This window comes from Hemitrygon akajei, chromosome 12 (genome assembly GCF_048418815.1).
Source record: "Hemitrygon akajei chromosome 12, sHemAka1.3, whole genome shotgun sequence".
In the NCBI taxonomy this organism is placed as follows: Eukaryota; Metazoa; Chordata; class Chondrichthyes; order Myliobatiformes; family Dasyatidae; genus Hemitrygon; species Hemitrygon akajei.
This window is the reverse complement of record NC_133135.1, coordinates 59251073-59264066: the sequence shown is the minus strand read 5'-3', so window position 1 is coordinate 59264066 and position 12994 is coordinate 59251073. Positions and strand designations below refer to the sequence as shown.

The following is a 12994-nucleotide window of genomic DNA, read 5'->3' as shown; positions in this document are numbered from 1 at the left end:
GAACCAGAAGAGCCCAATGTGCTGCTAAATAACACGGATACAGGCCCTTTAGCAGAGAGTCATGTCCTCCCAGCTAGTCCTAATTTTATACATTTGTCCCATATCCTTGTAAACCCCCACCCCTCCATGTACCTATCCAAGTGCTCCTTAAATGCCTCAACCATTTCCACTGACAGCTCATTCCATCGACTCACCACCTTCATGAACAAGTTGCCTTTCCGGTCTCTTAAATTCTCTCGTCATTCTAAATCTCTGCTTCTTAGTTCTGATCTTTCCTACCATGAGGAAGAGACTTGCCACCCACCTCATCTACTGTATGTCTCAATCTTAAACATTTTTAATCACCTCTCATTCTCCTATATCCCACGCCTCTTAACTCAGGCCCCCTAGTCCTGGCAACATGCTTTCTATTTTAACCATATCCTTCCTATAATGGGATAAACAACACTGTATATAGAACTGCAAGTGCAATCTCATAGTGAGGAAAGGCCTTCTTCTCATTACTCTGAGGTACAGAAGTCTGAAGATGCATATTCAGTGTGTAGGGGAGAGTTTATTCATGATCAAATTCCTGAACAGTCTAAGTCACAGTGTTTGCTCTTTTTGCACTGTTTTGTTTTTTTAATGGTAGCATGTAGTATTTGCTACCACAAAACAACAAATTTCACAACATAGGTCAGTGACAATGAACCTGATTCTGACATAAAAGCACAACTCCTATACTCCTTTTGCACCACCGTGTATCTGTGACGCCTCTTGCAGCAAACTCTGCACTCTACACCTAGGTCACTTGTGTATTCACATCCAAATCACATATAATTAACAAATGACAAGGGTCTCAACATTGATCCCTGAAGCGCACCACTAGTCAAGAAACAACCTTGGTCACTATCGTCTACTTCACACGCTGGGCCAATTTTGAATCTGCCGAACTACCTTTCCTTAAATTCTGTAGGAACTGACCTTCTAGAACCACCTACTTTGTGGGATTTTGTTAAAAGCCCAGTTAAAGTTCAATAGTCAACATCCACTGCCCGACACTCACCTATCATTTTGGTTACCTCTTCAAAATTAAACTAAAAGGTTCATCAAGCACCACTTCCGACACACAAAGCTATGCCAACTCCCACTAATCAGACTGTCTATCCAAATAATACTAGAACCTGGCTCTCAGATTCCCCTATCCTCACTACTGATGGCAGGGTGTCTGGCCTCTAGTTCCTTCATTTGTTGGAACAACATTAGCTGCCTTCCAGTCTTTGGAGCTTCTCCAATGGTTTACAATGAAGAAAGTATCTTCACTTGGGCCTCTGCAATTTCCTTTCTAAACTCCCACAAAGTCCAAGGATGCACTATGTCAGGCCCTGAGGATGTATCCGCCTTCTAGAGGACTGGAACATTGCAAATGTCACTCCACACTTTAAGGAGGGAAGGAGGCAGAAGAAAGGAAATTTTAGGCCAGTTAACCTGACTTTAATGGTTGGGAAAATGTAAAAGTCACTTGTTGAGGGCGAGGTTTTTGGAGTTCTTGGAAGCACATGATAAAATAGATTAAAATCAGTATAGTTTTCTCAAGAGGAACTCTTGCCTGACAAATCTGATGGAATTCTTTGAGAAAAGAACAGGCAGGATAGACAAAGGAGAGCCTGTGGTTGTTTATTTGGGTTTTCAGAATGCTTTTGAAAAAGTACCACACATGAGGCTGAGTAACAAGATAAGAGCCCAGGTTATTACAGGAAAGATTCTAGCATGGATAGAAGATTGGCTGACTGGTAGGAGACCAAGAGTCGAAATAAAGGAAGATGTTCTATAGGTCAGTTGTGGAGAGCGCCCTCTTCTTTGTGGTGGCGTGTTGGGGAGGCAGCATTAAGAAGAGGGACGCCTCACATCTTAATAAGCTGGTAAGGAAGGCGGGCTCTGTCGTGGCAAAGTACTGGAGAGTATAACATTGGTAGCTGAGCGAAGGGCGCTGAGTAGGCTACGGTCAATTATGGAAAACCCTGAACATCCTCTACATAGCACCATCCAGAGACAGAGAAGCAGTTTCAGCGGCAGGTTGCTATCGATGCAATGCTCCTCAGACAGGATGAAGAGATCAATACTCCCCAATGCCATTCGGCTTTACAATTCATCCGCCAGGAGTAAGATATGTTAAAGTGCCGGGGTTAGGACTCAATGTATTTAAGTAAACTACTTAAGAACTTTTTAAAAGCTATTATTAATGCTTTTTGAGAGGGTGATTTTAGATGCATATCATATTTTTACTGAGTTAAGTATTGTATGTAATTAGTTTTGCTACAATAAGTGTATGGGACATTGGAAAAAAATGTTGAATTTCCCCATGGGGATGAATAAAGTATCTATCTATCTATCTTTTTAATTTGGCTGCCAGCGACTAATGGTGGGTCACAAGTTAGTGTTAGGACCACTTCTTTTCATGTTATATGTTAATAATTTGGATGAAGGAATTGATGGTTTTGTGGCCAGGTTTGCAGATAATACAAAGATAGATGGAGGGACATGTAGTGTTGAGGAAACAGTGTCTGCAGAAGGACTTAAATTTGAAGAATGGGCAAAGAAGTGGCAGATGGAATATAGTGTACGTAAGTGCATGGTCATAAACTTTGGTAAAAGGAATAAAGATGTGGGTTATTTTCTAAATTGAGAGAAAATTCAAAATGTAGAGGTACAAAGGAAAGGGACGAGAGTCCTTGTGCTGGTTTCCCTAAAGATTAACTTGTGGGTTGGGTTGGGTTGGTGGTAAGGAAGGCAAATGCAATGTTATCATTCATTTCAAGAGAATGAGAATACAATGCAAGGATGTAATATTGAGGCATTATAAGGCACTGGTCAAGCTGTTCTTGGAGCATTGTGAGCAGTTTTGAGCCCCTTATCTAAAAATGGTTATGTGCTGCCATTGGACAGGGTCCAGCGGGGGTTCACAAGAACAATCCCAGGGGGGGGACATCACGTGATGACGTAGGATCGAGACGCAGGGACCCAGCTCTCCCGTAAAAAGTTAATAAATTAATGTTTAAATGAAGAAAAGTTAGTCAATACTCTCTAAAAGTTGCTTATAAACGACTCCGGACTGTGTCAAGCTATGTCTCAAGGAAAGAAGATGAAGAAAACTAATACCGGGAAGACTACGCAAGTTGGAACAAGAGCGAGGCCCACGTCTACCGAGGAGCCGCGATCTCAGGTACATTGTATCGCCGGTGATACTGAACAGGAGATGTTGGCAACGCTTGCCACTTCCAAAGGAAAAAACCATCGTGAACTGCACAAACGCGAAGGATGGAGCATGCGCAAACAGGAACAAAAAGAACTACAAAGCCCAGCTACCACTGCAACTGAAAGTGATAGCGAATCGGAGGGAGAGTCAAATCTCTCGGAAGGATCAGCTGAAGGAGGTAAAAGTCCTTCTAGAAATATAGAAAAGACTTTGAGGCAAATAATGCGTAAATTAGACACATTAAAAGTAATTAAAAATAACCAAAAAAAACTCGAAAAAAAAATGACCAATATGGAGACTATGCTTGATAAAATGACAAAGAGACAGGAAAAAATGGAAAAAAGAATTACGGACTTGGAAACTACAACGGAAGACATGGTTGAAAGAATGGACAAAATGGAAAAGGAAAATACTGCTTGGACATCAGAAAGAAAACAATTTATGGAAAAAATTGATAAGCTTGAAAATCTCAGTAGACGAAATAATATTAAAATTGTTGGACTTAAAGAAGATATAGAAGGAGAAGATCCAATAAATTTTTTTCAAAAATGGATCCCTAAAAAATTGAAAATGGAAAGAGAAACTCCAATTGAGATTGAATGGGCGCATAGATCTTTAAGGTCAAGACCTCGAGCTGACCAAAACCCACGATCAATTTTGATAAAATGCTTACGATACCAAGACAAAGAAAAGATCCTGAAGGCCGCTGCCCAAAGTGCCAAAAATAGAAACGGGCCACTGATGATAGCAGGGAAACCAATTCTTTTTTATCCTGATATAAGTTACAACCTGTTGAAGAGAAGGAAGGAATTTAACCCAGCGAAAAAAGCCTTATGGGAAAAGGGTTATAAATTTACAATGCGTCATCCAGCAACACTGATAATTTTTTTGGAGGACGGAAAATTTTTTTTTTCCGACTATCGAAAAGCAGAGGAGTTTGTACAAGAACTTCCATCTATTCGCTAACTACACATAGAGGTTTCCAAACGTAATGGATTAAAGATGAAGATAGACCCAAGGAACAGAAGTGATGGACATTTATGGATATTACAGAAGAGAAAAGCAAAATTTTAGAAATACTAAATGAGAATAGTATTTTTTTTTTCTCTTCTTATACATATACTTTATGTTGCGGGGGAGCTGGGAGGCTGTGGATCGGTTACTGCGGGATTCACGTGTGTAATCATGGCGGTTGCCATGACCCGTACAGCAGAGGGGGGTAATGTTGTGTCTTTTTTCCACAACATTAGTAGGGGGGTATTTTTTTTTTTCTCCTTTATATTTTAATTTTTTTCTATCTTTTTGCCTGGATGAATGGTGGGGACACACATAGCAACATGGAGACTTTTATAAAGATTTCCCAGGATACCACGAAAGTGGAAAGATTAGGTATTATTATAGATTGAAAAGAAAAAGAACTTTAACATATATTTAAAAAAAAAATGAGAACTCCGTGGAGCATGTGGGGATCTTCCAACATCCAGGCATTCCCTTTTTTTTCTCTCTTTCTTATTTTCTTAATAGGGATGTTAGGGGGGAGGGGTTAAGGGGAGGGGGCTGGGTAACACTTTTTTTCATGCACATTTATTCTGTAACAATTTGAAAACAATAAAAAAAGTTTAAAAAAAAAAAAAAAAAAAAAAAAAGAACAATCCCAGGAATGAAAAGGTCAGCATATGGATGAGTCTAGGAGCAGTGGATTCCTATGGAGCCCAAGTCAATGACCATAATTAAGGTAGAGGTCATGGTGTCAAATATGACAGGTAGATGACAAGAGAATGGGATTGGGAGGGATAATAAATCAGCCATGATGGAATGGCTGAGCAGCCGTGATGGGTTGAATACATATTTCTGCTCCTATGTTTTATGGGTCTTAATGCATTGCAAAACTGCAAATAACTCCTTCCTTCTAATACAAATGTCCTCCAAAGGCACCTCACTTTTTCACTTATCTCTTAACAACCATTATTTTCTCTTCAATAAACAGTGCAGAATTTTATTATAAGACCCACCCAAGACACAGGCAGCTCTGTTTGTCTCTAAGGGGACCTATTCTCTCTCAAGCCACCCTTTTAACATAGCTATAGAACTTAGAATTTTCCTTAACCTTACCTGCCGGATCCATTTCATATCCTGTTTGCCTCCTGATTTCACTCGCATATTGGTCATCAAGGATTTGCTTGATAATGACCTCCTAAACGAAATGCATATTTTTTTCTTGACTCGATATCTCCGATCTCTTAAGGTTCCATAAACTTGCCAGGTTTACTCTTCACCCTAAAAGCAACATGACACACCTGGACTCGGTGTCACACTCCTAAAAGCTTCCCACTTAGTATTCATTGCTTTCCCTTAAAATGGACCCACCCAATCAATCTCTGATACAATGTCCCTGAATTCCCCAAAATTAGCCTGCTCTAGTTTAATGCCCTAACCTGTGGGCCTGTCTCACCCTTTTCCATCACTCTTAATAGAACTATGCTCACTAGAGCCAAAGTGCCTCCTGACTGCCACTCTAGTTACTTGCCCTCCTTCATTCACAGAGGTCTAATATTACACTCTCTCAAGTAAGGCCCTCTATATGTTGACTCAGGAAAATTTCCTGGACATGTTTCACAAATTTTTTCCTTCTCTGCCCATAACATTCTGGTCTAGTCAATACTGGGAAATTAAAATCTCCCACTAATTCTATTACTTCATTATTCTTGACTCCCTGCACCCTCCAGGATTAGCATTCCACTGCAGAAACTCATTTTGCCTACAGAGAATTAGGTGCTGAAGATGAGGAAACGTGGTAATGTAACAGCATAACACTATTGCAGAGCCAACTGTAAGATCAGGGATCAATTCCCAACTCCCAGGATATGCCCTGATCTTATCGTTACTGTCAGGATGGAGGTACTGAAGCCTGAAAGCACACACTCAGTGATTCAGGAACAGCTTCTTCCCTTCTACCATCCAATTTCAATAAGTACATTTAATGTCAGAAATGTATACAATATACATCCTGAAATTCTTTTTCTTCACAAACAACCATGAAAACAGTGGAGTACCCCAAAGAATGAATGACAGTTAAACATTAGGACCCCCAAAGCCACTCCCACACACAAGCAGTAGGAAGGCAACAAACCACCCCCCACCAACAAAAAAAAACTATCAACACCCCCACCGAGCACTCAAGTATGTAACAAAGCATCAGTAGACACAGACTTGCAGTACCCCAAAGACTACTCTAAATGGACATTGAACCCATGAACTCCACCTCACTTTTTTTTTTGCACTATTTATTTCAACTTAACATTTAATAGACATATACACTTACTATTTGTGCTTCTTCCACACTTTTCATGTATTTCACTGTATTGCTGGCTTAAAGTTAACATATTTTACAACATATACTATTGATATTAAACCTGATTCTGATCTGCTGTCTGTAGATTCTCACCACTCTCGCCAGGGTGCTCCAGTTTCTACCTATGTTCCAAAGACATACGGTTAGGGTTAGTGAACTGTGGGCATGTTATGTCAGCTCTAGAAGCATGGCAAAACTTGTAAGCTGCCTGGCAAAATCCTTGCTGATTTGATTCAACACAAGCAATGTGCTTCATTGTATGTTTCTATGTACATGTGACAAATAGAGCTTATTTCTTTCTTCTTCTTCAACCAGTACACTAAAACATTACATATCAATACCTCTTTACTAAAGCCTCAACTCACAAATTCTGCTCTACTTAACCTTATCTTCATTTTATTGGATGAAGTGCTCCTCCCACTCATTTAGCCAATCAATGAGACATGCCTTATTAAAGATATTCATACCAAATCATACCCCCATTTCTACACTGGCTAATGCTCACAATGACCACTCTGCTTGAGCCTATCTTCTTTTTATTGGCTGTTGTTAATTAGTTAATAGCCTATTAACTAACAATGAGCTGATTACCACTTTAAAATTTTCCCACTCATGGTTCAGGTCTTGACTTGTAAAGTTGAAAGGAATCCCTCACCTAGCTTTATTTTGACTTGAGGAAGTGTTAGTTGCACAGATGTGGCTTCTACACTGTGGTTCCTTAACCGAGATATTCAGCTATTATCTGAGCTGTATGAGGTACAATCTGTCTCCTGCACAGAGTCCTTGTTATTGTAATGGTACTTTGGAACATACTTGTAGTTGTACTGAGGCTTTGGGGGAGGGGAGGGGTCCTCTCCAAGGTCTGGACCCTGATATCAGTATGCTATTGAATTACACAGAAATATATAATTTTTAAGACCTGTAAGCTTAGAGCTTCAAAGCATGTTGGGTACTGAAAACAATGGTTGTAAACATATTTGTCCTGAACAGATGTGGGCTAAGAGTGCTGCAAGGGCTAGTACTGTCTTTAGGAATTTCTAGGTAAATAATTTTTGCTTGTTGGGTCCTTTAGTTAGTGCTAGTTTATTCTTTGGAAAATTGTTACCATATTAACACTTGATAATGTGATTTCCAAGGGAGAAATATAGGTTGATGGGTTTTCTATAAACTAGTCATTTTTTAAAAAAAACTCAGGATGATTGAGCTTTTGTTTATAAAGCCCATAGGTGACTATTTTTAACAGACCTCTCCATATCAATATTCATTTACTTGCCATTTACTCGGGGTGTTTCTTCTACTTGTATGTTTAAATGGTGTGGTTTTCTTTATTGGATAATTGTGCCATAGTGAAAGTAAACCATGTTTTCCATTTAACACAGTCCTTGAAATTAGTCTGCAATATGTAATTAAATGTTGTTTTCAAGCTTCTCAAAATGTTGTCAGATTCTGCTCTGTCGAATCTGACAACAGAATTGCATTGCACTTACCAATGGAGAGGATGATTTACTAATGTTTTATTGCCCTGTTGACAACCTGCATTCATATCATCAACAGAACTGAATGGGCAGAGGTGACTTGTAATCAAAATTCTTCCAGTGTTGTAGGCTCAGAGCAGCCTAATAAAACAAATTCTGCATTTATCTTTCTCCATTCTGTTGGTTACTGTATAATATCTAACTGGATTTTTTAATGTCGTCTCTTAGATTCATTACCTGCATGAACAGCCTTCTGTGTTGGATGATTTATGTAGGAGTAGGACACCTTTACCCTGGGCATCAAAAATGGTCCTGTATAATACAACTTTACCTAATCCACCCCCCCCCCCCAAAGATTTGGTAACATGCTATGATACTGGTTGAGAACCATCTGCAAAGTTCCCAGTTTGATATCTACAATGTAGAAAGTTAAACTTATCTCAGATGAAATAACAACATACTTAGTCTTGGCATATCAAGGAAAAATCATGTGAGATTCCCTCCTGATTGTCAGCTGGTAATCCTTACTGAAAGTGTGCACATGTGGAAGTGAGACAAGGATAGGGAAGTGGGTGTTTAACTGCAGTATTCCTATGTTTGCACAGCTTGTGGATTATGTCAGGATTGGTTGAGATGCTGGTAAACTTGGCATTCTGTGTGGAACGGTGCACCGTTGTGGGTGGTGGTAGAAAAATGTACTGATCCATCCAACGCTCTGTAATCCTTAAAGAGAACTCAAGTCACATTCCAAATCACACAATCTTAAACACAAGGCAAACAAAAAAGAATGAAAAATATTATTTCTGAAAATTACATCATAATTCATTTCCCTCTGAAAATAACATGAATTTCGGATGATGTATTCACTTTGTCTAATGTTAATATATGCAGACATAATAATTTTGACTTCGTTTCTCTGCCAGCCATGTACACTTTGAGAGGGAAAGAGCAGAATCAATCTAGTACATTGAGTTAAATTATGAGTTTAACACTTGTGTTCCCCGAAGTCTGATTTTTGGGTTTGCCTTGCTTTTGGCAGCCAGGGTATCTCCCTGTAACCCACAGGGCCCTCATTAACAAATGCAAATCAGCTCAAATGACAGAGTTATGACTCCACTACTATTTTGGTCACTGCCTATAGTGCTCTTCGTATCCTGTTCTCAACCTCAACCATTACAACAAATTGTGAATTGGTCATTTCCAATTATATTTAAAGGCATTATCAAGTGCTCTCAGGCAAACCACCTAATGTTTGCTTTTTCACTAATTAGGCAATTTCTAAGTGTTTGCAGTTGTAGTGAAAGTGCCGAACTCTTCAAAATCTTCTGGCATCATACTTGTTTCTTGTAAGAGTGCTGCTTAAAAGGAGGGGTAATCAAAACAAAGTGCATCTAGAAAGAAGAACAAGCAGGGTTTCAATATGCAGAGAACTGTGCAGCTGGAGATTTTTCTAGGGAACCAGTGATACTACAGCACATGAAAAGACTCTTCAACCCCTGATTTATGTGCTGAACGCGATGCCAAACTAAGCTAATTCTCTTCTGCTTTCATGTGGTTGATATTCCTGGCCCACCATCCACTTCCTGCATATTCTTGTACCTATCTAAAAGCCTATTAAACATGACTATTGTAGCTGATTCCATCGTTACCCCTGGTAGTCCAGTCCAGGCATCCATCTTATCTCTGCATTTTAAAAAAAAACAGAAAATGCTCAGTTCAGGCAGCAAATTTGAACAAGAAAACAGTTAACATTGCAGGTCTGAGATCCATTATTGGAATGGGGACAAGTTGATATTCTATTGAGGGATGGTGGGTGTGACTGGAGTATGTATCTTTCTGAAATTCCCTCCAGCTTGTCCATTTCTCTCCCATTCTCCCTGCGACATAGAACAAACTTGGTTCTTCACTTAACAAATTCTGCCAAAGCATCTTTGACTGGGAATGTTAACTCTACAAGGTGAAAATCCATCCTGGTGTGTTGGGCGGAGGGGCTAATCTGAGTGACTCCAATTATTTTCTCTTCTGTCAAAGTGAACAGTAATAATTTCTGAAGAAAGTAATTTTCTGAAAATCCATCATCAATCATTCTTGCACTTCAGCAGACAGTGATAGCAGAGTAATCTCATCAGGTTGACTTGGTGAGCCACTATCATTAGATTTAATCTGATTTGAGAGTAAAATTGGCTATTTATCATGTTACAATATTTCTCTATACTCCAATTAAATGCAAACTCAAGCAGGCAATCCAATAAGCTGCAAATCCCAGGGCAATTTGTAAGTGTAACATTTTTTCCTCTAATGCTGCTTCGTAATTTCAGCAGATTTATTTATTTATTTAGTGATACAGCATGGAGTAGGCCCTTCGACCCTCTGAGCCACGCCACTCCAGCAATTCCACAACCCCAATTGACCCTAACCTAATCACAGGACAACTTACAGTGACCAATTGACCTCCCAGTATGTCTTTTAACTGTGGAAGGAAACCAGAGCACCCGGAGAAAATCCACACATTCCACGGGGACGATGAACAGCAGAATCGAACTCTGAACTCCGGAATGCCCGGAATTGTAATAGTGTTGTATTAACTGCTATGCTACCGTGGTGCCCAATGGTAAACGGAACCATCCTTGGAAATGAGTGAACAGTAAGCTGTTTCGGGCCAAGGCTCTTCATAAGGACTTGGAAGATCTGAAACATTGACTGCTGCTTCTTTTCCAGAGAAGGTCCCTAGCCAGTTGAATTCCTCCAGCATTTTGTGTGTGTTGCTTTGGATTTCCAGCATCTGCAGATTTCCAAAAACAAGAGAAAATCTGCAGATGCTGGAAATCCGAGCAATGCACGCATAATGCTGAAGGAACTCAGCAGGCTAGACAACATCTATGGAAAAGAGTATAGTTGATGCTTCGGGCCGAAACGCTTGCTTTACAAAGCATTTCTGCTTTTCCTGTTCACCCTGGCTAATTAATATGAGAATTGGTCTTTATAGAAATGAGCTGTGAATTGAAATTTGATCTGGATAGGAACATGATCCCCAAATAGTGATGAGTACCTTCATTAATTAAAGTATAATATCACATTGGTGTATATTTACAAACCTTGGATATCTGTCTTGGTCGAGACCTTCTCATCACTGAAATAGGGAATGTAAAGATAGGAATAAAGAATGTCAAGCTTGCTCTTCAAATATATTATGGATATTTTAATTTTTCTTCGTTTAAGCTATCTTCTATTCATCAAGTGGAACCTTATGTTTAGCTTCCACTAGGTTCCACAGCAACCAGTGGCTGGCAGTAAGTGGTGTCTCCTGAGACCACTGATCTCCTTGGAGATTGTAGTTCAGCTGGAAATGGTACCATATTTTCTCTTTTCAAAGTGCTATGCTATTTTGTGCTGTGCTATTAATTTCTCCCATGTACACTTACTGAATGAGCTGAGAACAATGGCGAACTCTCAAATCCTGACCCACACTTCAGCAGCAGCCAAGTACGTAGTTCATGAGACCAGCTTGAGTAAATATGCCTTCAAGCCTCTCTCCTTTAATCTCTTGTTTAAAAAATAATCTCTGCTTGTCCAGCTGATAGCCCAGTTGAGAGTGTGGGCTTCATTTAGCTCCTGGAAGTCAGTGCAAATAGCTTGGTCATGTAGCTGAAGCAGGAAAAAAGAGGCCGGTTTTGTAAACAGATTTTCTCAACTAAATCCGGCAGAAATTCAGTCAGAGTCAGTTGCTTTGGTGTTTGTTTTTGTTATGTTCTCTATGGTGAAACTATGTCATTTGCACTGTATGATGTTTTTAAATATTAAAAATCTTCTGGTGCTAAATAGAAGCATTGACAGATAAGATGGAATTCTTGTTCTCAGATCCAAAAGGAAATTTAAAAAATGTAAAACTTTGTGTGCTAAGCCACTTCAGGCTCTTGTGGTTATTTCCAACTCGTTTTTCTTGGTGAGAGTGCCTTCACTGCTCCCTCATTCAGATTTCAATTTAAAGTGACAGATCAAATCACAATTGCATCTTCAGGACTCGATCTGCATTTTAGAGAGGCTCCGGCAATTTGTTCTAACTTGTTGCAATTTGCATTTTACCAGATTAAGGTAGGGAAGAAATGAGTGAGGCCCTTTTTCCCTAAACTGGATTTAAGATCCATTTGGCTATAAATAGTTGGTGGAGGGGCACATATCTATCATCAGCCTACCTGTTACTGATACTCTTATAGCTACCAGAATTTATAGGCTATTCTTACCAGATCACAGATAAACTAGTTGTCTGCACGATGATTTCCCTGTCCACTGATCCTGTAGGGATCTTTTTAGTAGATAGCCCCTCTATCCACCAAGTGGCAATGTCGATCCATGACAATGCAAAGACAGAAGTACATCTGGTCCTGTTAAACTTACAAATCTTTACTTTTCATCCTCTGCCCATCATTTAGCTACTAACAGCCTTTATGATATAACGACAATTTACCAAGGGTTTATTTCTATGTTTAAACACAATATTTTTTTATTGGCAACTGAATTGCACTCTCTTTGCGGCCCAGGCCCTGCTGAGACTAGATGTATTTAGGTAATTTCAACCCATTTTCCAGGACCAGTGAGTGATGAAGCTAATTTAGCAGTAAATGACAATCTTGCTCTGAACTGCCAAGGGAATGTCTGGTGTGGAAATGTGAATTTACTTTGGTGGAGTGGCTGTTCCTCTGAACCTGGGCCAAGGCATATTTTTGGAGGGCAATGGAAGGAGCAGGGGAATGCTCGATACTGACAGTGACTGCAAAGAATAAAACCTCTTGTTACTTATGCTACCTCAAGCAATGCACACTTACAAAACGAACATCAGTAGTGAAAAACCTGTGGTATTTATACGTTAAGCAAGAGAGGTTTTATATTTCCTTGTAAGGATATGAAGTATGTTTGACTCATGTTCAGGGTTAA

General features: G+C 39.5%; 1 protein-coding gene across 3 annotated transcripts in view; it reads left to right on the top strand.

Annotated features, from left to right (window-relative positions):
- The window catches only part of ror1 (receptor tyrosine kinase-like orphan receptor 1), a 273863-nt gene that overhangs the window by 172913 nt on the left and 87956 nt on the right, over positions 1 to 12994 (top strand). The gene's annotated exons all lie outside the window — the stretch shown is intronic.